Source organism: Mastigoproctus giganteus, chromosome 7, assembly GCF_048544385.1.
Source record: "Mastigoproctus giganteus isolate SK-2022 chromosome 7, ASM4854438v1, whole genome shotgun sequence".
Taxonomy (NCBI): domain Eukaryota; kingdom Metazoa; phylum Arthropoda; class Arachnida; order Uropygi; family Thelyphonidae; genus Mastigoproctus; species Mastigoproctus giganteus.
Genome location: NC_143581.1, coordinates 213,556,322 through 213,582,336, shown reverse-complemented (window position 1 = coordinate 213,582,336; position 26,015 = coordinate 213,556,322). Strand labels below are relative to the sequence as shown.

Here is a 26,015-nt window from a genome sequence, read left to right as displayed (position 1 = left end):
TTAAAGGTGGTAGAAAATGAAAAAGACCTGGGAGTAATCGTGCAGTCAGATATGAAGTTTTCTGAGCAATGCAGACAGGCTGCCAGGGCAGGTCATGGGGTTTTGTCAATGATATACAGGAATTTTGCTAGCAGGGAGAAGGAGGTGATTGTCCCTCTGTATAAGGCAATGGTCAGGCCACGCCTTGAGTACTGCGTACAGGTCTGGAGGCCTCATTTTAGGAAGGATGTAGATTTACTTGAGCGTGTACAGAGAAGGGCAACAAGATTGGTGAGAGGAATGAAGGCATCCTCTTACCAAGAGAGGCTTAAGTTCTGCAAATTGCAGTGGCTGGAGACTAGGCACCTGCGCGGTGATCTGATTGAGGTGTATAAGGCCTTGAATGGGTTGAGCACGCTGAATCTGATGGGATCCTTCCACTTGTTCAGATTACGAACCTAAGGGGGCATAAATTCAAATTAAGAAAAGACAGATGTAGAATAGATGTGCGGAAATTTGCCTTTACCCAGCGGGTGGTTAATTGCTGGAACAAACTTCCATCTGTCGTTGTGGAAATTGATAGGTTGAATAAATTTAAGGAGGAACTGGACAGGCATTTCGAGGGAACGGTGTGATTTTTTTTTTTTTTTTGGCTGATGCTGCATAAGCTCATACACTTGCTTTCTTGCATCACATGCCACTACTACTACTACTAAAGCAACGATAGCACTCTTTCTTCATGGTGTCAACTGCTCGTAACTCGCCATCCTGACGCAAGCAGGGAACGACTGCAACTCTTGCAGAGCGTGCATATATAGCTGAAAGTAACAGGTGATGCAATATTACGTCTTCACCTACGCGTGTCATCATGTTATCTGATGAAATCTGTAAGAAATATTGCCATATACTTACGTTATTCGGACAATTACAATTTTAAGGGGTGATGCACTTTCTTTGAACACTAGCGTATACAGCCCAACAGCAGCGCCTTATCTGGTGATGCGCCCATAAAACCCTATACCAGGGGTTGGCAACCTTTTTTGAATAAAAGGCCATATTCATTTTCGGAAATAGTGGAAAGGCCGCACCGATCCTTCGAACCACTACTTACGAAGTAAAACATACTTAATTATCAGTGTTAAATTTTATTACATATAACTTTAGAAAAGGCAAATAAATCTCAATAAAACACATATTTACAATATTCGTATCATAATACATCCACCTACATTTTATATGAACACAAAATTTAAAAAAATATAATTATAAAGATAATAAATTATTTTCTAAATTGTTATTCAAATGAAAATTTTTAGAAATTATTTAACATTCTCTCTGTGTATTATACAAGAATAATCAGAAAAAACTGTACTATTTTAAAAAAATAATTTAATATGAGTTAACTAATGAGTTGAAGATTTGATGCTTTGGTGGTTGAGTTGTTTACCAAAAAAGATGTCTCGGCTGAAACTACTTCGATTGCACATTTTTAATGAGCTAAACTCATCAGAATGGATTGGTTTCAGCCAAAACATCTTTTTTGATAATTAACTAATGAGATTTTTGGGTTTGTTTTTTATTAGATAACAACTGGATATTAGGCTCCATCTTAGTTGTACGCACCTTGAGTTGGTCTTCTAAATGAATATCAGATATCTGAGTCCTTAAATGCCTTTTAATTTGTGTAAGGTATGAAAAAGTTGATTCGCAACAATACGTAGTTGCAAAGCAAGACAGCAGTCGACGAGCATGTTGACGTAAACGTGGGTATTCAACTGCATTTTTCCATATTTCAATAGGATTTTTTTGTATTAAAAAATGTCTTTATCATATTATCTTCTCCTAATTCAATTAATTCCATCTGTAGTTCTGTGGGTGCCGTCAGGATATCAACTTAATGTGGCTCATACGCCAATTTAATTTCTAAAGTATGTTCTTCGAAATCAGAAAATCTATCATTGTAGTCTTCAATTAGCATGTCCAATACGGTTATGTAGTCTTTGAAAGTGTCACATACAACATATTTCTGCTCCTTTAACATATTTTTTAAATGAGGGAAATGTTCCCCAGATATTTCTGATTTAGAGAAAAGAGTTTTGTAAAAAATTAATTTTTTTCGAAATACCTGAATTTTTTGCCACATGTCATATATATGTCTTGTTTTTCCCTGCAAATAAACATTTAATTCATTTTGCTTTTCCATAATATCACACAAAAACGCAGCATTTCTAAAAAATTCTTCATCTAAGAAATCACATTTTTGTTGTTGTTCCTCGTAAAATTTTTTAATTTGTTCTCGCAAAGCCAAAACTTTTACTGAAATTTGTCCTTTTGATAACCAACGCACTTTACAATAATATGGCAAGTCGACATTATATGTCTCATCATCTAATATAAGCATGCTTCGAAATTGGCGATGTCTTAAAGCATTAACTCGAATAAAATTAACAATTGCAATAATTTTGTCCAAAGTATTGCTTAATGTGGAGGATTTAGCGCAAAGGTTTTGTCGGTGTAATATACAGTGGAACGAAATTAACTTTCTAAATTGGGCTTTTTTTTTTAACAATGAAACGAATCCTTCTCGCTTTCCTCTCATAGAAGGTGCACCGTCCATGCATACACTCACCAGGTTACCAAGGTTTAGTCCTCTCTCAAGACACATTTCTTTAAAGTTGTTAAAAATATCAATTCCACGAGTCCTTTCAGTGAGCGTACCCAAAGCCAGTAGTTCCTTGTAACAATGAAAATCTTCAGTTAAAGCACGAATAAAATATAATATTTGAGCAGAGTCTGAGCTAAATCATGTTGTCTATCAGTTATAGTTTTTCTTGAGAGAGGTAATTGTTTGTATTTGTCAACCTTTTCCGGATCTAAACATCCTACTGCTTCAACAATACATTCTTTTATCATTTCGATGTCACTAAATGGTTTGCCTTTTTTTTCCAAGTACATGCGCTATTTTGAATGGAACATCGGTTGCAGAAGTTCCTTGCTTAATAAAAGCACCAAAAGCCTTTTCCTGGTGCTGTTTTTCTTCCTTCATTTTTTGAAGTGCAGATTTACGAGCTTCTCCTTCTAATTTTACATATTTATGGTCCTTGTGAGATAGATAATGTTGATTTGCATTGTATTTTTTTAATGTTGTTAGTGCTGTATTACATATCAAACAAACAATTTTGTCTTTCACAGAAATAAGAAAATACTGCATCTCCCAATCTTCTTTATAAGTTCTTCATTCAACTTCCTTTTAACTTTTTTGGACATGATGGGCAATCTAAAAATTAAGCAATTGTGAAATCAAACATAAGAAATTACAGGATTACAAAATTCAAGACAAAAATACATATGGTTGTCAAAATATTCACAATTTAAATTTTAAAATAAAAAACTATTTTCGTCAAATTATTAACTCTGTTAAAATATATTTTTTATATTAACAAACTTAACAGAGGATTAGAATTTTTCTTTTTTTAAATAGCTTTCGTTTTTTATCATTTCTATTTTTAAATAAATAGAAAAATTTATATATGGTATATTTTACTTTTTAGATCAAAAAATTTGTATTTTCCTTTTTTAATTATTTGAATAATGTTTCTATATTGTGAAAAAAAAAATATAAAGCTTTTTATTATTAAAACGTTTTGAATATTTAATTTTAAAAAATATTAGTTTAAAAGTACAGTAGTAGGATTATTTAATGATTTTATTTCATCTTTGTGTGACAAAGGCCACACATAAAATCTTAAAAGGCCGCGGGTTGCCCACTATATTTATGCTATTCTTCGTATTCTCGTTCTCAAACGCTGCACATACTGTTTATTGGAACTCTAGCGGCTATGAGAATTTTGACCTATGGGTGCGTCTGGGAAATGTTGTGCTTCGTATCAGGATATACTTGATTGTATTGTGATGCAGATGGCATTCTGTTTTTATTTTTTTAACTTTTTGTCTAGACGTCAAGAAAACGTTGAGACAAGATGATGATTGAACATCTGTATTAACTATTGTTTCATTTTAACCAGTTTCTAATTTATTTATTTTGGAAACTTTTTAGGTAACTAAATTTAGCAGTCGCTCGCAGTCTTCATTGATTTTTAGTACTCTCAAGAATGCATATAAATAATTATTTTTTAAAAAATGAAGTTATTAAGAAGAAAAAACATCAATATGTCATTTGTAGTTTTTGATACGTTTACTCAGAATTTTAACTATACTCTTAACTTGTAGATTCTGTTTTGTGTAATTTTGGTTTTTAATTATAGTAAAGTGTATTTTGATTTTATTAAAATATTTTAATATTAGTGATATTAATTTTTTTTTTATGCTTTTGCCAGTTTATGTTCAGCGGCTTTGAAATTCTGTGAAGAATGTGTTATGCTGTTCAGTTTCATTTGTTTAACTTTCATATTTTTGTGAGAAAAATATAAATTTTTTTCAAAGCGATGTTTCTTACTCGTATGGCGTGTTTAATTATATAGTAGTTTACGTAGGAAAGAATGCAGTGATCAGAAAGATTCAGTTTAATTGCATAAGTGAAAAATCTTATTTTTGGACTAAGCATTATGCTGATGTTTTTTTGTTTCCAGAGATATTTTAAAATAGCCACAATGTTCCCAACTTAAGATGTGAAGGCTAAATGTATTTTGCACAATTTTTGCCTGTGAAAGTATATAAATAATAATGGGCTGATATATTTAGATTAGATTTAACTTTTATGAATATTTTGAATATTCAGTGTATCCAGTGGTGGGAATCAAAAATTTAAAAAAACGGTTCTCTATCACCTTACGTTCCCTTTTCAAGATAAAAAAGAAAATCAAACATAGAGACCAAAAGTAGCATAGCTTGCATGGCGTTCGGTGTGAAATGGCCTTTAGGGACAAGTTTGGTGAACTCAGGAAATTCTAGGAACAGGTTTGTGTGAGCCAACTGAATCCCACCACCGAGTGTATCTCTCTCACCAAACACAGTAGGATATGGTTTAAAATAATAATAATAAATAAATTATATTTCTTGCAACAGTGATTAACCGTAACATTCTTACAGAGTCACTTACTGACAGATGTGCTTTACAGAATCAGATACCAAAGAAGTCAAGATATAGAAAACATATATATTTATATATCAGCAGTTTGTGTGAGCATTTTGCTGATATGATGGTATAATCAGTTTTACATGGTATCTTAATATCTATAAAACATAAGAGCACAAAATTAATTTAAAGGTACAGAACACCATAAACATTGTTTTGGCATAGTATTATTTAAAATGTCAAGAAGATAAGCCTTCCATTATTCCATCACTGAAAGCATATATTCATCTCTAAACAATAAAAATTTAAAAAAAATTGCTATGTGTACATGCACTATTAGGATACTTCACTTCTTGGAAGTAATGGTTAATTCCAAAGGTCTCATGGCAGTATTAATTAAAAGTAGGATATAACTTATAAGAGGCATGCACACTCAGATAAGTGAGGAAGAATGGGACAACAAAAGGATCTATATCCATTCATAAGATTATTTTCCACTCTTTTTGCTGTTGAAAAAAGGTTGGAGTTTTTGTTGTAGAGTGCCAGAGGAAGACAGCAAATAACACAATTTTTTCCATGACCACTAATGATACTCAGATCATGCCAGCTATTGAAACAGATAGTGAGAGGAAATGTCAAAATCATTCCTAGGGAGCTGATTTGAATATAGCTGACAAAACTGGGCCAGTTTAGAACCAACAGTTATCAGGAAAAAACTCCATAGAATGAGTTACAGTGGTCATGCAGCAGCTTGTAAACCAAAACTATCTCTCAGCAGTGCCTATTACCACATTTTCTGGTTCAGAGAATGGAATCTGTATATTGGTAGCAGTGGCAGAAACATGATGTAGAGTGACAAATCACTCTATGCAGTCCAGGCATCAGATAGTTGCATGCATGCGAGTGTGGTTTATGCAAGGGCTTAGAGGGTTAACAGGCATTCTGTTTGTTATCAGACACTCAGTCTAAAACCCTGATGGATTTAATATCTTTCTATTTTAGAAGATTTAAGAGAAGTCCGGTTGGCCTGCCTCCCTAAAATCCACTCATGCACACCTTGATGGCAAGCCCTGTTAAGTCACTTTCGTGGCAAAGGACGTGTAGAGTGGTACTCTCCAAGATTTGTGGTCAGCGTGAAGAGGAAAAGACCAAACAAATGGCACTCAGTCCCCAGTGGCTTTCACTCCCCCTCTTATGGCAATGAAAGGATCAGCGTGGAAGCAGAGAGTGCTAAGAATCCCTGGGTACAACCAGGCTGCCATGCATGGAAACTGAACTTGGCCTGTTGCAGTGTGGGATCGCCCATCAGTGAAGATAGGATATTAGAGCTGGAAAAGGAATTAGAAAATGTGAATTGCAATATCACTGGTTTGGTTGAAACAAGAAGAAGAAATGAAACACTTAAGTTTATCAATTGGAAATCTGTTGTACACCAATGGAAACAGGAGGCAATGTTAGGGGGCTTGGAAAACTGCTAGCTTGGGGGTGGGAATACACAGACTAAAAGGTTAACAGTGGCCACAGGCAGAGGCGAAAGTGATTCTTGCACTGCTTCTATTAGAATGAGCAGCAGCCTGGAAAGTAAGGCAATGGAGATTTCCAGGACTGCTGGGAGCCTTAGTGGAACAAATAAATTCATGGGCTGTGTTTGGGTAACTAAGAGTAGAAAGAGGTGCATGTACACCAATGCTAGGAGTATAGTTAATAAATTTGATGAGCTTGAAGTGTTAGTCAAGACATCAAAGGCAGATATTGTTAAGATATCAGATGTGGTGTCACACAGACATAAGCAGTGCAGAATTGGAATGTTTGGTGTGACAGAAGCACTGCGAAAGGAAAAATGAACTAGGTGTGTGAGTTATAGGCCTAATGAATCTGATGAGTATAATGAGCAATTGTGCAGAGAAATAGAGTGGGTCAGTAAATGAGAATGTTTTATAATGGGGGATTTTAACTTTCCAGATATCAACTGGAAATTTTGGGTTGGTCACTCACAGACTAGCACGACTCTTGTGGATTTATTCAATGGTTTTTCTACAGAAACATGTTCGAGAGGCAACCAGAGGGAGTAATACTCTTGATCTGATTACCAGCAGTGATTATTCATGCATTAAGAATTTGCAGATAAAAGAACAACTGGGTGACAGTGATCACAATGTACTGATGTGGGAATTACTTAAAGATGTAACTACTGTCAAGGCTAAAGAGAAGGGCTATTGCTTTTGTAAAGGTGACTACATGGGTCTCAGGCAGTTTTTAAATTCTGTACAGTGCGATCAACTGATGATGTTACCAACGTTGAATTCTAAATGGGACGCATTTGGGGACTTAATTTTGGAGGCTACTAGGCTTTTCATTCCAACTAAGAAATACTGTTCAATGTTTAGGCGTAAACGGATATCAAATGAACTAATGAGGCCCATGGCAGAGAAGAAAAATGTATGAGATGCATATAAAGTATCAGATGACACAGAAGCCTATGCCAGATATAAACTAGTCTGTAATCAAGTCACAAAAGAGATTAGGCAGGCGAAGGCAGATTACGAGAAATCGTTGGCAAAGGATACAAAGAAAAACAGCAAAGAGTTCTTTACTTTTGTAAACTCTAGAAGGAAAGGGATGAATCAGATTGGACCACTTAATGTAGATGGGTTGACTATTGATGATCATGATCAGGTAGCTGATAAACTAAATGAGTATTTTGCATCTACATTCACACATGAGGAGTTATTCAATGAGGGAAGTGCCAGAAATTTATCAAACTCTAATAGGGAGCTAAGTGATTTTGTAATAACAGATCAAAGTGGAGGAGAAATTGTTGAAGTTAAACATAAAAAAGGCACCTGGGGTGGATGGGATCTATCCAGTTATATTAAAGGAGGCCACAAAGGAAGTAAGCAAACCCTTTGCTATAATTATGAGAGCTTCCTTGGAGTCAGGGGAGGTCCCCGTGGACTGGAGGTGTGCAAATGTATACCAATTCACAAAGGGAGTTCAAAAGGCGACACAAATAACTAGACCTAGCATTAGCATTAGTAGAGGCATTTGATGCAAGAAAGCAAGCTTATGCAGCATCAGCCAAAAAAAAAAAAAAAAAAAAACCCACTTCCACTTCACCCCTCTGTTCGTTCAAAATACCTGTCCAGCTGAGCCTTAAACTTATTTAGGCTATCAACTTCCACTACAAGGAATGGAAGTCTGTTCCACCAACCAACCACTCGCTGGCTAAAGGCAAATTTCCGCATGTCTATCCTACATCTGTCTTTCCTCAATTTCAATTTATGCCCTCTCAGGTGATTATTCTGAGCGAGAGGAAGAATCCCATCAGCATTGAGCATGCTCAAACCATTCAATGCTTTATACACCTCTATCAGATCACCTCGCTGGCGCCTAGTCTCCAGACACTGTAATTTGCAAAACTTAAGCCTTTCTTCGTAAGAGCACCCCTTTGTTCCATTCACTAATCTTGTTGCCCTTCTCTGTACTCGTTCCAGCAGCTCTACATCCTTTTTGAAATGAGGCCTCCAGACCTGTATACAGTACTCTAGGTGTGGCCTGACCATTGCCTTATACAAGGGAATAATCACCTCCTTATCCCTGCTAGAAAAATTCCTATATATCATTGACAATACACCATGAGCTACTCTTGCAGCCCGTCTGCACTGTTCAGAGAACTTCATATCTGTCTGCACAACCACCCCCAGGTCCCTTTCATTCTCTACCACTGTCAGTGTAGTACCACAGATTGGTTGGTTGGTTTGGATTTTATTGGCGCATTAGCAGCTAAGGCTATAATGCGCCAAGACCAGGTAATTTCTAAAAATTTAACATCTCAGTGACCTAATTAATTAGGCCACCATGTCCAGATCTAAAAACAAAAAACATAAATAAATAACAATAACATATAAATTTTAAATACGATTAAAAACCTTTATTGTTTTCAAAAAGCTAAAAATAGCAGACACGTCATTATCGGATAAAATCTGACTGAGTGTATAAGGCTCAGTCAGATGATTAAAAGCGATAAAACGGGTGCTGCTAAAATCTGTACAGTCAATTAAAAGGTGTCTGATAGTTAAAATTGTGCCACAGGACTCACGCATAGGAGGGTCATCAGCCCTCAGCAAAAATGAATGAGTTAAATGACTGTGTCCTATGCGGGTCCGGGCAAGAACAACTTCCTCCTTACGATTCCTGCGCAGACTAGACTGCCACGGTTCAATTACAGGCTTTATACAATATAGTTTATTCCCAGTCTGTCAATTCCACAAGTCCTGCCATTGGGAGTGTATGTTCTGGTATATTATTTGCCTGTAGTCTGTATAGGGGACTGACAGGCAGCGGTTATTATTGGGAATTGCTGATTTAGCTGCGGCATCAGCCAAATCATTTCCCCTAATCCCAGTGTGGCTGGGAATCCAGCAGAAGCGGATATCATATTCACGTCCACAGAGGAAGCGAATCTTCTGCTGAATATTAAACAGAACTGGATGAGGATTATATCTCACAGATATTAAAGCCTGTAACATGCTGAGAGAGTCGGAATATAAAATGAACCGTTTGTATTGGCATTCACTAATGTGATCCAAGGCTAACTCTATAGCGTGCAGCTCTGCAGTAAATATACTGCATTCCGAGGGAATCTGCTCCGATGTACGGCTGTCTGTAAAGACAGCAGCAGATCCCACATATGATTCCGACTTCGAACCATCTGTGTAAACTGGCGCGAAGTCAGAATGTTCAGCTCGGTGTGCTAAATAAAGCTGCAGGTAGACAGACGATGGAGTGTCCGACTTTCCCCAATTTCTAAGGAACAAGTCACATGTTGGAACATGAGCATGCCAGGATGGAAGGGGTTGCTTTGGTGTTTGGGCAACCTTGTCTACCTTAATATTAAGTTCTTTGAGTAGCTCTTGGAGACAAATACCAAAAGGACGATTGGCAGTCTTACGGGTGTTGTACAAATTTTCCCATTGTGGCTCAAAAACGAATGGCCACGTAGGATGTAGTACCACAGAGTTGATACGTTGCTCTGGGGTTGCTGTTTCCCATGTGTAGTACTTTACATTTGTCAATGTTAAACTTAATTTGCCACTTCTCAGCCCATCTGCTCAACCTTTCTAGATCCTGTTGCAGCAGCAGCATAGTGTCAGTAGTGTCCTTGACAACCCTGCCTACCTTTGTATCGTCTGCAAACTTCGACATTAAGCTCGATATACCATCATCAGTATCATTTATGAATACAGAAAACAATAATGGACCCAACACTGAGCCCTGAGGGACTCCACTAATAACATTAGTCCACGATGAGCAGTGTCCACTCTGTCTTCTCCCCCTCAGCCACCCCTTTATCCACAGCAGCAATTTGACTCCAGTGTCACACTGCTCCAATTTGTGCAGCAGTCTTCCATGTGCAACAGTATCAAAAGCCTTTCTAAGATCCAAGTATATAATATCAAAATTATTCCCTGCATCCAGTTCCTTTGTGACTGCATCATAGTATCCAATCAAATCGGTCAGGCAAGACTTCCCCTTAACAAAACCATGCTGTGTCCGAGCTATAACTGAAGTCTTGTCTAAATGATCCTGCAGTGCTTCTTTAACTAGTGCCTCCATTAATTTTCCTGGAACAGAAGTTAAACTCACAGGTCTATAATTGCTTGTGTCAGCCTTTGATCCTCCTTTGTGAATTGGGGTCACATTTGCACATCTCCAGTCTGCGGGTACCTCCCCTGAGTCCAAGGAAGCTCCCATAATTATGGCTAAGGGTTTGCTTACTTCCTCTGCTGCCTCCTTTAATATAACTGTATAGATCCCATCCACCCTGGGTGCCTTTCATGTGTTTATCTTCAACAGTTTCTCCTCCACTTTACTCTCAGTTATTACAAGATTCTCTAGCTTACTGCTAGAGTTGAATACACCTCTGGCTTTCCCCTCGCTAAATAACTCCTCATGTGTGAGAATGTCGATGCAAAATATTCATTTAGTTTGTTAGCTACCTGAGCAGGATCATCAACAGTTGACCCCCATCGATATCAAGTGGACCAATCTGATTCATCCCCTTCCTTCTGGAGTTTACATAAGTAAAGAACTCTTTGCTGTTTTTCTTTGCGTCCCTTGCCAAAGATTTCTCGTACTCTGCCTTCGCCTGCCTAACCTCCTTTGTAACTTGGTTACAGATCAACTTGTATCTATCGTAGGCTTCTGTGGCATGTGTTAATTTGTATGTATCCCATGCATGTTTCTTCTCTGCCATATGCCTCATCAGTTCATCTGACATCCATTTAGGCCTAAACCTTGAACAATATTTCTTAGTTGGTATGTAAAGCCTAGTAGCTTCCAAGATAAGTTCTTTGAATGCTTCCCATTTTGCATTTGCTGTTGGTAACATCATCAGTTGGTCCCACTGTATAGAATTTAAATACTGTCTCAGTCCATCGTAGTCGCCTTTACGAAAGCAATAACCCTTCCCTTTACCCCTAATGGTAGTTACCTCTTTGAGTAAATCCCACTTCAGCACACTGTGATCACTGCCACCTAGTGGTTCATTTATCTGCAGATTCTTAATGCATGAAGAATCACTGCTGATAATCAAATCAAGAGTATTCCTCCCTCTAGTTGCCTCCCGAACATGCTGATGTAGAAAACAATCATCCAATAAATCCACAAAAGCCTTGCTATTGTGTGAGTGACCAGCCCCCAAATTCCAGTCAATATCTGGGAAATTAAAATCTCCCATTATAAGACTCTCTGATTTACTGGCCCACTCTATTTCCCTGTACAGTTTCTTATTATACTCATCAGAGTCATTAGGCCTATAGCACACTCCTACTCTCAATTTTGATCTCCCAATGCTTATGTCACAGCAAACTGACTCGACACTGCACTGTCCAGCGATGTCGACTGGCTTCACCTCCTTGGTTTTTATGTGTTTCTTAACTAATAGCATAACCCCTCCTCCCTTCCTATCCAGTCTATCCTTTCTGTAGACGTTGTACTCCCCAAATTCCAGTTCTGCATTCCTTATATCTGTGTGACACCAAGTCTCTGATATCCCAACAATATCTGCCTTTGATGTTTTGACATGTACAACTATATCACCTTTTGTGCCCTTAAAACCTGTTAGTTTAACTTGTATTCCAGGGTTAAAGAAGCATTGCAAGATCATCTAGACAAGACTGCAGTAATAATTAAGATACAGCAAGGGTTTGTTAAAGTGTTTGTTAAAACAGAGGCAACCCCCAAGGCAGAATGCACTGGTCCCGAAGGAACTAGTAGTTGTTGGTGACTCTATTATCAGGGAAACGGGGAACATGCTTTGTAAAAAGGATAGGTGGAACAGTACCAGGGTATGTCTGCCAGGGGCAAAGGTTGATGACGTTGTAGAGCGAATATCATCTTTTAAGGGCACAAAAGGTGATATAGTTGTACACGTTGGCACTAATGATATTAAGAATAGGAGACCGGCAGAATTAAACAAGTACAGGTCACTGTTGAACAAAAGCCGAGAATTAGGGTTGAAATTGAAAGTGTCTGCAATTCTGCCCAGACACGATAGGAGGGAGTATATGATGAGAGCCTTGTCGATCAATTCGGCCCTGGAAAGATTGTGCAAGGCTCAAGGGGTAGAATTTTTTTCAGCCTGTACTGTACTTCTTAACAGGAGAGATTGCTTCTACAGGGATGGGATACACTTAAATAGAAAGGGGTGCAAGAATATTTGCTGATGCTATCGAGGCAGTGTTAGGTGGGTCAGAAAACCGGTAGCTTGGGGGGAGACAAAGACCAATAGATTGACAGTAGCCACTGGCAGAGGTGAAAGAGCTTCTTGCACTGCTTCTATTAGAATGAGCAGAAGCCTGAAAAACAAGATGCATGATATTTCAGAGACTGCTGGGAGCCATTGCGGTACAAGTAAACACATGGGTTGTGTTAGGGTAGCTAAGAATAGAAACAGGTGCAGGTATACTTGCGTGTACACCAATGCTAGGAGTTTAGTAAATAAATTTGATGAATTTGAGGTATTGCTCAAAACATCAAAGGCAGATATTGTTGGGATATCAGAGACGTGGTGTCACACAGATATAAGGGATGCAGAACTGGAATTTGGGGAGTACAACATCTACAGACAGAATAGACAGGATAGGAAGGGGGGAGGGGTTATGCTATTAGTTAAGAAACACATAAAAACCAAGGAAGTGAAGCCAGTCGACATCGCTGGACAGTGCAGTGTTGAGTCAGTTTGGTGTGACATAAGCATTGGGAGATCAAAATTGAGAGTAGGAGTGTGCTATAGGCCTAATGACTCTGATAAGTATAATAAGAAACTGTACAGGGAAATAGAGTGGGCCAGTAAATCAGAGAGTCTTATAATGGGAGATTTTAATTTCCCAGATATTGACTGGAATTTGGGGGCTGGTCACTCACACACTAGCAGGGCTTTTGTGGATTTATTGGATGATTGTTTTCTACATCAGCATGTTCGGGAGGCAACTAGAGGGAGTAATACCCTTGATTTGATTATCAGCAGTGATTCTTCATGCATTAAGAATCTGCAGATAAATGAACCACTAGGTGGCAGTGATCACAGTGTGCTGAAGTGGGATTTACTCAAAGAGGTAACTACCATTAGGGGTAAAGGGAAGGGTTATTGCTTCCGTAAAGGCGACTACGATGGACTGAGACAGTATTTAAATTCTATACAGTGGGACCAACTGATGATGTTACCAACAGCAAATTCAAAATGGGAAGCATTCAAAGAACTTATCTTGGAAGCTACTAGGCTTTACATACCAACTAAGAAATATTGTTCAAGGTTTAGGCCAAAATGGATGTCAGATGAACTAATGAGGCATATGGCAGAGAAGAAAAATGCATGGGATACTCACAAATTAACACATGACACAGAAGCCTATGATAGATAGAAGTTGATATGCAACCAAGTTACAAAGGAGGTTAGGCAGGCGAAGGCAGATTACGAGAAATGCTTGGCAAGTGATGCAAAGAAAAACAGCAAAGAGTTCTTTACTTATGTAAACTCTAGAAGGAAGGGGATAAATCAGATTGGTCCACTTGATATTGATGGGTCAACTGTTGATGATCCTGCTCAGCTAGCTAACAAACTAAATGAATATTTTGCATCGACATTCACACATGAGGAGTTATTCAGCGAGGGGAATGCCAGAGGTGTATTCAACTCTAGCAGTAAGCTACAGAATCTTGAAATAACTGGGAGTAAAGGGGAGGAGAAACCGTTGAAGATAAACACAAGAAAGGCACCCGGGGTGGATGGGATCTATCCAGTTATATTAAATCAGGCAGCAAAGGAAGTAAGCAAACCCTTAGCCATAATTATGAGAGCTTCCTTGGACTCAGGGGAGGTACCCATGGACTGGAGATGTGCAAATGTGACCCCAATTCACAAAGGAGGATCAAAGGCTGACACAAGTAATTATAGACCTGTGAGCTTAACTTCTGTTCCAGGAAAATTAATGGAGGCACTGGTTAAAGAAGCACTGCAGGATCATTTAGACAAGACTTCAGTTATAGCTCGGAGACAGCATGGTTTTGTTAAGGGGAAGTCTTGCCTGACCAATTTGATTGGGTACTATGATGCAGTCACAAAAGAACTGGATGCAGGGAATAGCTTTGATATTATATACTTGGATCTTAGAAAGGCTTTTGATACTGTTGCACATGGAAGACTGTTACACAAATTGGAGCAATGTGACATTGGAGGCAAGTTGCTGCTATGGATAAAGGGGTGGTTGAGGGGGAGAAGACAGAGAGTGGTAATGAATTGACACTGCTCATCGTGGACTAATGTTATTAGTGGAGTCCCTCAGGGCTCAGTGTTGGGTCCATTATTGTTTTCTGTATTTATAAATGATATTGATGATGGTATATCAAGCTTAATGTCCAAGTTTGCAGACGATACAAAGGTTGGCAGGGTTGTCAAGGACACTACTGACACTATGCTGCTGCAACGGGATCTGGAAAGTTTGAGCAGATGGGCTGAGAGGTGGCAAATTAAGTTTAACATTGACAAATGTAAAGTACTACACATGGGAAACAGCAACGTATCAACTCTGTGGTACTACACTGACAGTGGTAGAGAATGAAAGGGACTTGGGGGAGGTTGTGCAGGCAGATATGAAGTCCTCTTAGCAGTGCAGACGGGCTGCAAGAGTAGCTGAAGGAGTATTGTCAATGATATACAGGAATTTTTCCAGCAGGGATAAGGAGGTGATTATTCCCTTGTATAAGGCAATGGTCAGGCCACACCTAGAGTACTGTATACAGGTCTGGAGGCTTCATTTCAAGAAGGATGTAGAGCTGCTGGAACTAGTACAGAGAAGGGCAACAAGATTAGTGAATGGAACAAAGGGGTGCTCTTACGAAGAAAGGCTTAAGTTTTGCAAATTACAGTGTCTGGAGACTAGGCACCAGCGAGGTGATCTGATAGAGGTGTATAAAGCCTTGAATGGTTTGAGCATGCTCAATGCTGATGGGATTCTTCCTCTAGCTCAGAATAATCACCTGAGAGGGCATAAATTCAAATTGAGGAAAGACAGATGTAGGATAGACGTGCGGAAATTTGCCTTTAGCCAGCGAGTGGTTGGTTGGTGGAACAGACTTCCATCCCTTGTAGTGGAAGTTGATAGCCTAAATAAGTTTAAGGCTCAGCTGGACAGGTATTTTGAACGAACAGAGGGGTGAAGTGGAAGTGGGTTTTTTTTTTTGGGTGATGCTGCATAAGCTTGCTTTCTTGCATCAAATGCCTCTACTAATGCTAATGCTAAGTGAGGTCTTGTCTGACCAATTTCATTGATTACTATGATGTGGTCACAAAGGAACTGAATGCCAAAAATAATTTTGATATGATATCATATACTTGAATTTCAGGAAAGCTTTCGATACTGTTGTGCATGGAAGACTGCTGTACAAATTGGAGAGGTATGGCTTTAAGGGTAAGTTGCTACAATGGATAAAGCGATGGTTCAGTGGGAGATGACAGAGAGTAGTAATCAATGGACACTGCTCTTCGTGGTGAATGTTATTAGCGGAGTTCCCCAGGGTTTGGTGAGGGACCCATTGTTGTTTTGTATATTTATCAATGTTATTGATAAAGTATATCAGGTTTAATGTCCAAGTTTGCAGATGATACAATGGTTGGCAGGGTTGTTAACGACAGTAAAGATAGTATGCTACTACAACTGGATCTAGATAAGTTGGGCAAATGGGCTGAGAAGTAGCGACTGGAGTTTATATTGACAAATGCAAAGTGCTGCATATGGGTAGCAATAACCGACGAGAAACCTACCAACTGTGTGTTACTACACTGGGGGAAGTGGAAAGTGAAAAAGCCTTGGGGGTAATTGTGCAGCCAAATATGAAGTTTGCTGAAGGGCTGCCAGGGCAGGTCATGGAGTCTTGTCAATGATATATAGGAATTTTGCTGACAGGGATGTGATTATCCCGTTATACAAGGCAATGGTCAGGCCAAACCTAGAGTACTGTGTACAGGTCTGGTGGCCTCATTTTAGAAAGGATGTAGAGTTGCTAGAACAAGTACAAAGTAGGGCAACAAGATTGGTGAGGGGAACAAAAGAGTGCTCTTACGAAGAAAGGCTTAAGTTCTGCAAGTTGCAGCGCCTGGAGAGTAGGTACCTGCGAGGTGATCTTATTGAGGTATATAATGCCTTGAATGGGTTGAGAAAGCTGAATGCTGATGGGATTTTTCCTCTTGGTCAGATTAAAAACCTGAGGGAGCGCAGATTCAAATTGAGGAAAGTCAGTTGTAGAATAGAGTGCGGAAATTTTCCTTTAGCCAGCAAATAGTTGATTGGTAGAACAGTCTTCCATCTTTTGTTGTGGAACTTGATAGCCTAAATAAATTTAAGGCTGTGCTGGACAGGCATTTGGAACAAATGGAGGGGTGAAATGGGAGGGGTTTTTTTTGGCTGCTGCTACATAAGCTTGCTTTCTTGCATTGTATGCCTCTACTAATGCTAATACTAACAGGCGAAGGTGGAGTTGGCTTTCTGGTTCATAAAGATATAAAAAACAGCATTTTGGAAATGAAAAGTACATCACTAAGGGTGTTAAGATTACTACTCAGGATTTCTAAGAGGTACAAACTAAAGGTTATAATGTTTTATGCACCAACATTGAGCCATAATGATGAAAAGGTTGAAGAAAAGTACACCAAAATTAAGAGACTTCTAGATGAACAGGAAACTCACTACACCATTGTTATGGGGGACTTCAATGCTAAGGTTGGAAAGAGAAAATAGTGCAGAAAGGGAAACTATAGGAAATTTGGAATTGGTGAAAGATGTGGAATTTGCAGAATCTTGAAGAATGTCACTAATGAACCCTTTTCAAGAAAAGGGTGGACATGAAAGAGCTCAAATGGATTAACAACTAATGAAATTGACTTCACCCTCACTTACAGAAGATATATTGTGAATGATGTTGCCATCCTGATCAAGGTAAATGTTGGAAGGGATCACAGAATGGTAAGACGCACACTTGATATAGACGTAAGAAAAAAAGGAAAAAACTGACTCGAGTAAATAGTAATAAGGTACATGGTGGGTGACCATCCAGGTGTGAACCAACATAAGCAGGGGTCGATGTGGTTTATGCCCAAAGAATGGTTTTATCCAGATTGTATTGCACTAACAGTGAAGTTTGATGTTGGTATCATGGTACAGGCAAGTTTTATATGGTTTCAACTTAGTCTACTGGTTGTCATTAATGAAACCATGGATGTAGCTGTCTGTTGTGACTTCCAGCCCAGATATGAATCTAATTGAACCTTTATATATTTTAGCTGAATTGGCAAAGAGCAAGAACAAGATGTTCAAGCAGTGAACTAGCTTCAGCCTTTTGGAGGGGGGGGAGCAAGATTCCAGTTTCCATATATCAAAAACTCAGAAATTAACCCCCGTGAGGGTTATAGATATCAAGCTGTAAAGCTCATTGGGATCAATACAGTTTTTTTTTTTTTTTTTTTAATTTAGTACCCCAGTACATGCTGACAGATAGTGTATATTGCTAATGAAAATAAAACACAGAGATAATGTGACTCAAAACTAAACGTAAGGCATATTACAAACTTGCAACAATATAGAGATATCTCTTGGAATGGGGACAGAGGAGAGCAACCAGATTAGTCAATATAAAGAGGACTCTTACCACCGAAGGCTTCGGTTCTGCAAATTGCAGTGCTTGGAAACTACGCACTTTGCAAGGAGACCTGTTTTTAAGACTTGAAATAGATTTATTAAATAATGGTGATAGATAGATGTGTGAAAATTTGTTTTCAGCCAGAAGGTAATTGATTGTTGGAATAAACTGCACCTGTTGTCTTGGAAGTTGGTAGTTAGAATAAATTTAAGGAAGAATTAGATATATTATTGAATGGGATGGATACAGATGAGGTGGATAGTTTTTTTTTTTTTTTTTCTTTGCTTCCTTGTATCAAAAATAAAAAGTATTGAAGCCTATAACAGCTACAAATTGATCTGTAATAATGTCACAGAAAAGGTTAGGTTGGCAAAGGCAGATTATGAGAAATCGCTAGCAAAGAGTGGGGATAAGGAATTCTTCACACATATTAATGCAAAGAAGAGAATGACAAACCAGATTGGACCCTTATCTAATGGGTGTGGGCTAGTATTAGATGCCCTAGCTGAAGTTTCAGATGAACTGAACAGTTACTATGCATCAATATTTACAGAAGAAAAACCCTTTGTGTCAATGAGAAATTATGGGAGTGAAGTTGAAAAAAATGTAATTGATGACGTTGAAATTTTGCATGTTTATTTAATGAAAAAACTTTTGTGCCTACAGGCCAGTAAAGCTCCTTGGGGATGATGGCATATACCCTGTAATCTTAAGGGAAGCGGCAAGTGAGTGCATGAACCATTGAGGCTAATTATGAGAGCATCACTGGACTTGGGAGTGATTCCGTTGGATTGGAGAAGTGCCAATGTATCTCCAATACATAAGGGTGGTTCTAAGAGTGAAGTGGGAAATTACTGCACAGAAATTAAATTCAGAAGGATACTCAGCATGGAAGGATACTCAGTAAAGAGAAAATTATGTTTAATTAATCTGGTTAGCTATTTTGACAGGGTCACTCAAGAGCTGGACTTTGGCAATAATTTTGACATTGTTTATTTTGATTTCAGCAAAGCATTTGATTCAGTCCCACACTAGTGGTTACTTTATAAGCTGGAACAGGTTGGAATCACAGGGAAAATCCTTAGATGGATAGCTGGATGGCTTCAGGGCAGGAGGCAGAGGGTTGTGATAAATGGTTATTCCTCAGATTGGGTTGATGAAAGAAGTGGGGTTCACCAAGGATCAGCATTGGTACCACTGTTGTTTTTGATTTTTATAAATGACATCAATGAAGGGATAGAGGGAGTGATGTCTAAATTTGCAGATGATGTAAAGATTGGTAGAGTAGTTAATAATTACCTCCAAGCAGAGCTTCTTCAGAGTGACCTAGATATACTTCAGGGATGGTCAGAAAAATGGCAACTATGCTTTCATCCAGCAAAAGTGTTAGGTATTATACCTGGGGAACAATAACCCCAAAATAACATATACACTTGGTGGAGTTGAACTATAGCCGGTAGTGGAGGAAAGGGACTTGGGTGTTATGATACGGTCAGACATGAAGTTCTCCAAGCATTGTAGACAGGTTGCAAAAAAGGCCCATGGTGTCCTATTGATGATTTATCGAACAATTGCTGGTAGAGATAAGGATGTCACAATCCCGTTATATAAGGCTATTGTTAGACCAAACTTGGAATACTGTGTTCAAGTATGGAGACCACACCTAAAGAAAGTCATTGTGCTTCTTGAAAGGGTCCAAAGACTAGTAACTTGCCTGGTGAGATTGGCAAAAGGGCATCCATATGAGGAAAGACATCGAATATGTGGGTTGCAGAACTTGGAAGGCGCTTCCGTAGCCAGGTGGGCAGGAGCAGCAGTGCGTAGCACACGCTTCTTGATTAGACCGGGGTTCGAGCCCGTGATCACCCAATACGGAGGATGCGGAAAGGTCAGGGAATGACCACCGCATATCCCGGAGCAATATGGCCTCAGTTGCTAATGCTCCTAAAAACAAACAACAAACAAACAAACAGCTCCTAAAAACCAAATAAACAAACAACAGAGCTTGGAAACTAGGCACTGTGAGGCATAAGTAAAATGAATGAGAGCAACATTTTCACAGTTACAAATGAGGAAATGTTCAGACTGGATTGCTGGAAGTTTTATTTTAGCCAGCGAGTTATAAATAACTGGAATAAGTTACCTACATGGGTGGTAGAGGCTGACAGTTTGGGGAAGTTCAAAGGTCAGTTGGGTAATTGGAAAAATGGACCTACAGGAGGAGGGAAATGCATAGGTTGTCTATTTTCTTTTCTTTTATTAATTATTTATTTTTTTAAAAATTTTTTTATTATTTTATTTTATTTTTTTTTTGGCTGGTGTGGCATAAGCCATAAACTTCCTTGCACTGTGTGGCCATTACTAATACTAATAATTTTCGAGATCTCAAAATTTGGCAACAGCCAAATATAGAGGGAGGGAAAAAAATTAAAACAATAAATCACAAGGGAAAAAAAATTCAAGTAGTTGTATCTATTTAATGTATTTTTATGTAATCTGGTTTGATGATATCAGGAACCATTTCTCTGAATATATCAGGTGATGTAAGTATAACGTTATTTAAAATCAGGAAGAATCTTGCAATTCCTGAAACATGGAATCTGCATTGTTGATTATGTTAATTAATACATATAAATTAAATTAACATTAGTAGAGGCATAAGATGCAAGAAAGCAAGCTTATACAGCATCAGCCAAAAAAAAAAAAAAAAAAAAAAACCCTTCCCATTTCACCCACCCATTCACTCCAAAAGTTTGTCTAGTTCCACCTTGAATTTATTTAAGCTGTCAACTTCCACAGTGACAGATGGAAGTTTGTTCCAGCTATCAACCACCCTCTGGCTAAAGGCAAATTTCTGCACATCTGTTCTACAACTCTCTTTGAACAATTTGAATTTATGTCCCTTGAGGTGTGCAGTCTGAGCAAGAGGAAGAATCCCATCAGTATTGAGCTTGCTCAAACCATTCAAAGCCTTACACCTTAATCAGATCACCTTCCCATTAAATTTTATCAAATTATATAATTATTCAGAAATATGGTGGATGCCGCTTATTGTGATCACTTTGGGACATAGATTAATTGATAATAATAACCAGTGAAACAAGAATGCGACCCTACAGTATTGTTTATAGATGCAGAGTTTAAAGTGTACATAAAAAGGAGGGAGTGGACAGAAAGTAAACATGAAAATCATGGAATAAAAAACTTTAATGTGACTTCACTATTTCTTCAAGAAAATCATCACTAAAAATTAAATTGTCATAATGTTTCTGGATATCCATACAAACCATTAAAAACAAATAAAGAAAATATTAAAATCAAGAATGAGAAAAAGGTTAATGCTCTACTGTAAAACAGTCAGATTGGAAGGAGTACAGATACTTTGTTTTGCGAAGTAATGGTACTGACACCCTCTGAATTGTACAAGGCAAAAGCAGTAACTAGACATGGGACATGTCGGAGTTCCAGAACAAATCAGAATATTACATAATCACTTCGACTGCATATGCATAAACTGCTATAAGGCAAAAAACTATAACAAAAACTGAAGTGAAGTGTGTTGATTACAATAAACATTTTTCTGTACATTAGTATAAGTCTGATGGGTCTCATAGAAGTGATAACATTACACAAATGATAACATCTATGATCACAATAAATGGCATACACTGTATGTGTAAATATGTACACATTTCTGTATGATAATATTAATACTGTATAATGTGAATAATATTTTGTTTGGGAATTCTCTATCCTCAACAGGCTTTGTTTACTTAAAGAAAGACTACATTGTAGCGGCTGCATTTGTAATTAAAATATTATGTATCACTTTTAATTAAATTTATAAAATATAATTTATAATTAAAATATAGTATATTTAATTTTTATTGCTACTGTGTCTGAAATTTTTATATTAGGATAAAATTATTAGAAATTTTATATTCGATATTTTTTACTTTTGATCAGAAAGGAGTTACCATTTTGCAGAAAGAATAAGCTTTACAGTACTATCTATGAATATCTATGAATAAGCTTTACAGTACTATCTATGAATATCTATGAATAAGCTTTACAGTACTATCTATGAATAAGTAAGTCTTGTGTTGATTTTTTTGATCATCAAGGACCTTAACTCATAGAATTTTTGTTGCATGATACCCACAAATGTTGAAAGATACTGCATTATGGTAGTTGTGGCAGGCACTAATTCCTTCCAGTGATGTGATGAATGAATGTTTCATACTATTTGTTCACAATACTATATAATATTGTAAGACTTAATCCCAAACTACTCCAGTAGAAACTGGAGTAGTTTGGGATTAAGGGAGTTATTTCTGTGGATAAAGGGGTGGTTGAATGGAATAAGACAGAGGGTGGTTATAAATGAGGTATTGCCCTTCTTAGACTAATGTTATTAGTGGAGTTCCTCAGGGTTTAGTACTGGGTCTCCTTGCTATTTTCAATATTTATTAACAGTATTGATGAAGACATATCAAGCTCTTATTGTTTAAGTTTTCAGATGATACAAAAGATGGCAAAGTGGTTAATGATAGGAATCATTGGTTGATTTTTCTAGTCCACAAGACCTAGAAAAATTAGACAGAGGGACTGAGAAGTGGCGATTGGACAGCAGTAATCTCAGAATAACAGTCAAATTAGGTGGTAGCACACTAATGGTGACAACGAAAGTGACCTAAGGTTTGTACACTCCGAAATGAAGTTTTCTGATCATTGCAAACAAGTTGCTAGGACGGCTAATGTGATTTTGTCAGTGATGTATAGAAATTTTGATAGCAGGACAAGTGAGGTGATTATCTGTTATATAAGGCAATGATTATGTGTCACATCTTTGAGTACTGAATACAGGTCTGGAAGCCTTATTTTAAGAAGGATGTGTCTCTTGGAACAGTAACAGATTAGTCATAAATACAAAAGAGTACTCTTTTACCAAGAAAGACTTCAGTTTTGCAAATTGCAGTGCTTGGAAAATGGGCACCATTGAAGAGATCTGATTGAAATGTTTAAAGCTTTAAATGGATTGAGTAAACTAAATGCTGATGGCCTTCTTACTCTTTCTCGGGCAACACACATAAGGGAAAGTAAACTTAAATCGAAAAAGGATGGCTGCAGCAGGATAGATATGTGAAAATTTGCTTTCAGTCATAGCACAATGGATTGTTGGAACAAACTGTCATCTGGTATTGTGGAAGTGAGTGGTTTGAATAAATTTAAGGAAAAATTAGACAAATTAGTTTTTTTTTTTTTTTTGGCTGATGAGCTTGTTTCCTTTCATCATTTACCACTATTAATTTAATACTAATATGTATTAGTATTAAATTAATAATTTGGTATGTACATATGTATATTATATACATTTGCCAGTGTATGTGTTCTGTAGAGATATATGTACAAATATATATATTTTTTGAAAGTTATCTTTTCAAACAATGTCCATCAACATGCAGATTGTTTTAATCTTCTAGTTAGTGCTGTTATCTCTTATCCATGTTTCCCGTAATTGTAGATGGTCTATAGTAGATGGTAACGTGATAATAGTTTTTGAAAGTTGGTGGAGAAAATGCACCCTATTGTCTACTGTTGTCCAATTTGGGCTTACAAAGAGTCAAAATTATTTGGAATTGAGTGCCAGGAGTTGATGAAGTTGGATCATAAATGATGTAGAGATCTTATTTCATAAAAAAAATAAGTAATTAGTTTTTTTTATAATTTTTAAATGAATTTAAATTTTTTAAAATTTGTATTTGAGTTTTGACAATAATTTCCCTATAATGTTGGCAGCAAAATCAAAAAAAAATGTCAAATTAATATTAAAACATTATACACATTTTGCAGAGCTGGTTGCTATTGTGTAACTCACTACCCAGAGTCCACATACAATCCAGGAATTCACTGAAAGGATTAATAAAGATTCTGGACATTCTGCAAGTATCGTGTGCTTTTCCACATAACAAGGCTTGCAAAAGTTATGCTGGGCAGATTTTCTTTTGATGTTTCCAAACATCCTCCCTATTGGTTGTTTTTTTTTTCCCCATGTGAATATTATATATCTTTGATCCCTTGAAAAAAAAAAAAGTTTTGTGGATATTAGTAATAAATTGGTTTAAAAATCAGTTCCCTAAATTGTGTCAATGATACTCTTTCTCGGACTAAATTTGTTCCATATTATACAAGCAAATCCATTTAAATGGATTTTCTTGTATAATATGGAACAAATATAGTGGTAACATGCAACATTCTTTACTATTTTTTGGGAATATGATTTTTTGATGTGCCCAACTTGCAAATTGGACCACTAACAATTCTATATATATGATACACGATAAAACATTATAGGAAATACTATGATGAAAGTAGTCTGTACCAAAATATCTCCACCCAACCAACCAGTTCTATGAGGTAAAATCTGGAGGCATCTGCTAATTAGTTTCCAAAGCATTCTTGTAAGCTTCCATCCTGTGACTAAACTTATTCTTTGTAGTTGGATATCTAGTTTTCTTTTTTGGCTGCTAACTAAATGTGTTAATAGTGATTTTATTTTCAGACTTCTTAACTAATACTGCTTACCTCAACATCCTTTCATTCACTGTTTTCCGGTTTATTTATCAGTGACCATCTCTATTTGTTGAAAATGCTATCCATAGTTTGATGTTGATGGTATGTTAAACAACAGCATATGTTAAACTTCTCCAATATTTGAAAGAACCTTATATATAGATAAGTGTTACTTTTCTAGAAAAATGAATTTTTTCTTAAGCTTGCTTTCAGTAATATCTAGAGTTCTAGGCAAGATTTGATATCTTTTCATATTTTCTTTGTTAATCTAAACTGTCCACTATCAACGATTGAATATACAGAATCTGTCAGAAAAAACTGCAGATTTTGTGACCAAATTTTTTATTTAAAAAAAGAATAAACTCTTAGCATTCATGTATTTATCTTTAAAATATTGAATGCAATAAATCTCCCCTTTCCAGTACACTTTTGAATACACAATGAAATTCAGCATAACTTTATGGAGAATTTCTGCATGTATTCATTCCTCGTGTTTTTTTTTTTATTCTTCATGTTTCTTCCAATTTCTCATTTATCCACTCTTCAGTTTCTTCATAAATACACATCTCAAATTCTTCAGTAATTCACAGCTTAATTGTATATGTGTGTCTCTTGATTATCCCTATCAGTTGCCATATGATCAGGGAAACAAGAAAGCCATGACACATCTCCAAAATGAGAAATGAGCCAGCCTGGAAAGATTTGATGTAAAAGATTCATACTTGCCTTGCTGTGTAAGATGTTGTATCGTTTTGATACCATATGTTGTATGTGTTGTCATTTCTTCAAACTGTTGTTGAAACTCCTGAACCGTCTGAGTAACATTCTGCATCGATTGAAAGCTTGGCTGTTCTCATTTTCGAAAAAGAGAACACTGATAATCTTAAAACTTGAAACAGCACGCCTTTGGTGAATGAAATGGCAAGTCATGAACTTGATGAGGATTATCAGACCAGTAGTGATAATTCTGTAACTACCATTCAAATGAAAATATGCTTCACTCATAAACAGTTTCTTTTCATAGTTCAGGTATTGTCCACTTTAGCTCCATATAACTCATGCAGAAATTTAGTGGATTTTTTTTTTAATTTGCATAGTGGACATTTTTTAAGAGGGAAAACTTTTTTGCATAAAGAATATGCCTGAAAATAGCCTTTGACAGATGTAATATAGGCACATGATGGAATGGATCATATCAACTCTTTCAGGTATATTTACAGTATGTGGAGCTCCC

General features: G+C 37.1%; 1 protein-coding gene across 1 annotated transcript in view; it reads left to right on the top strand.

Moving 5' to 3' along the window:
• The first annotated feature begins 3,882 nt into the window (after positions 1–3,882).
• LOC150083658 (katanin p60 ATPase-containing subunit A-like 1) overlaps positions 3,883–26,015 on the top strand; it is a 115,550-nt gene continuing 93,417 nt past the window's right edge. The window contains exon 1 of the mRNA XM_090377426.1: positions 3,883–4,036. The gene's annotated coding sequence lies outside the window, so the exon portion shown is untranslated. The remainder of the gene's footprint in view (positions 4,037–26,015) is intronic.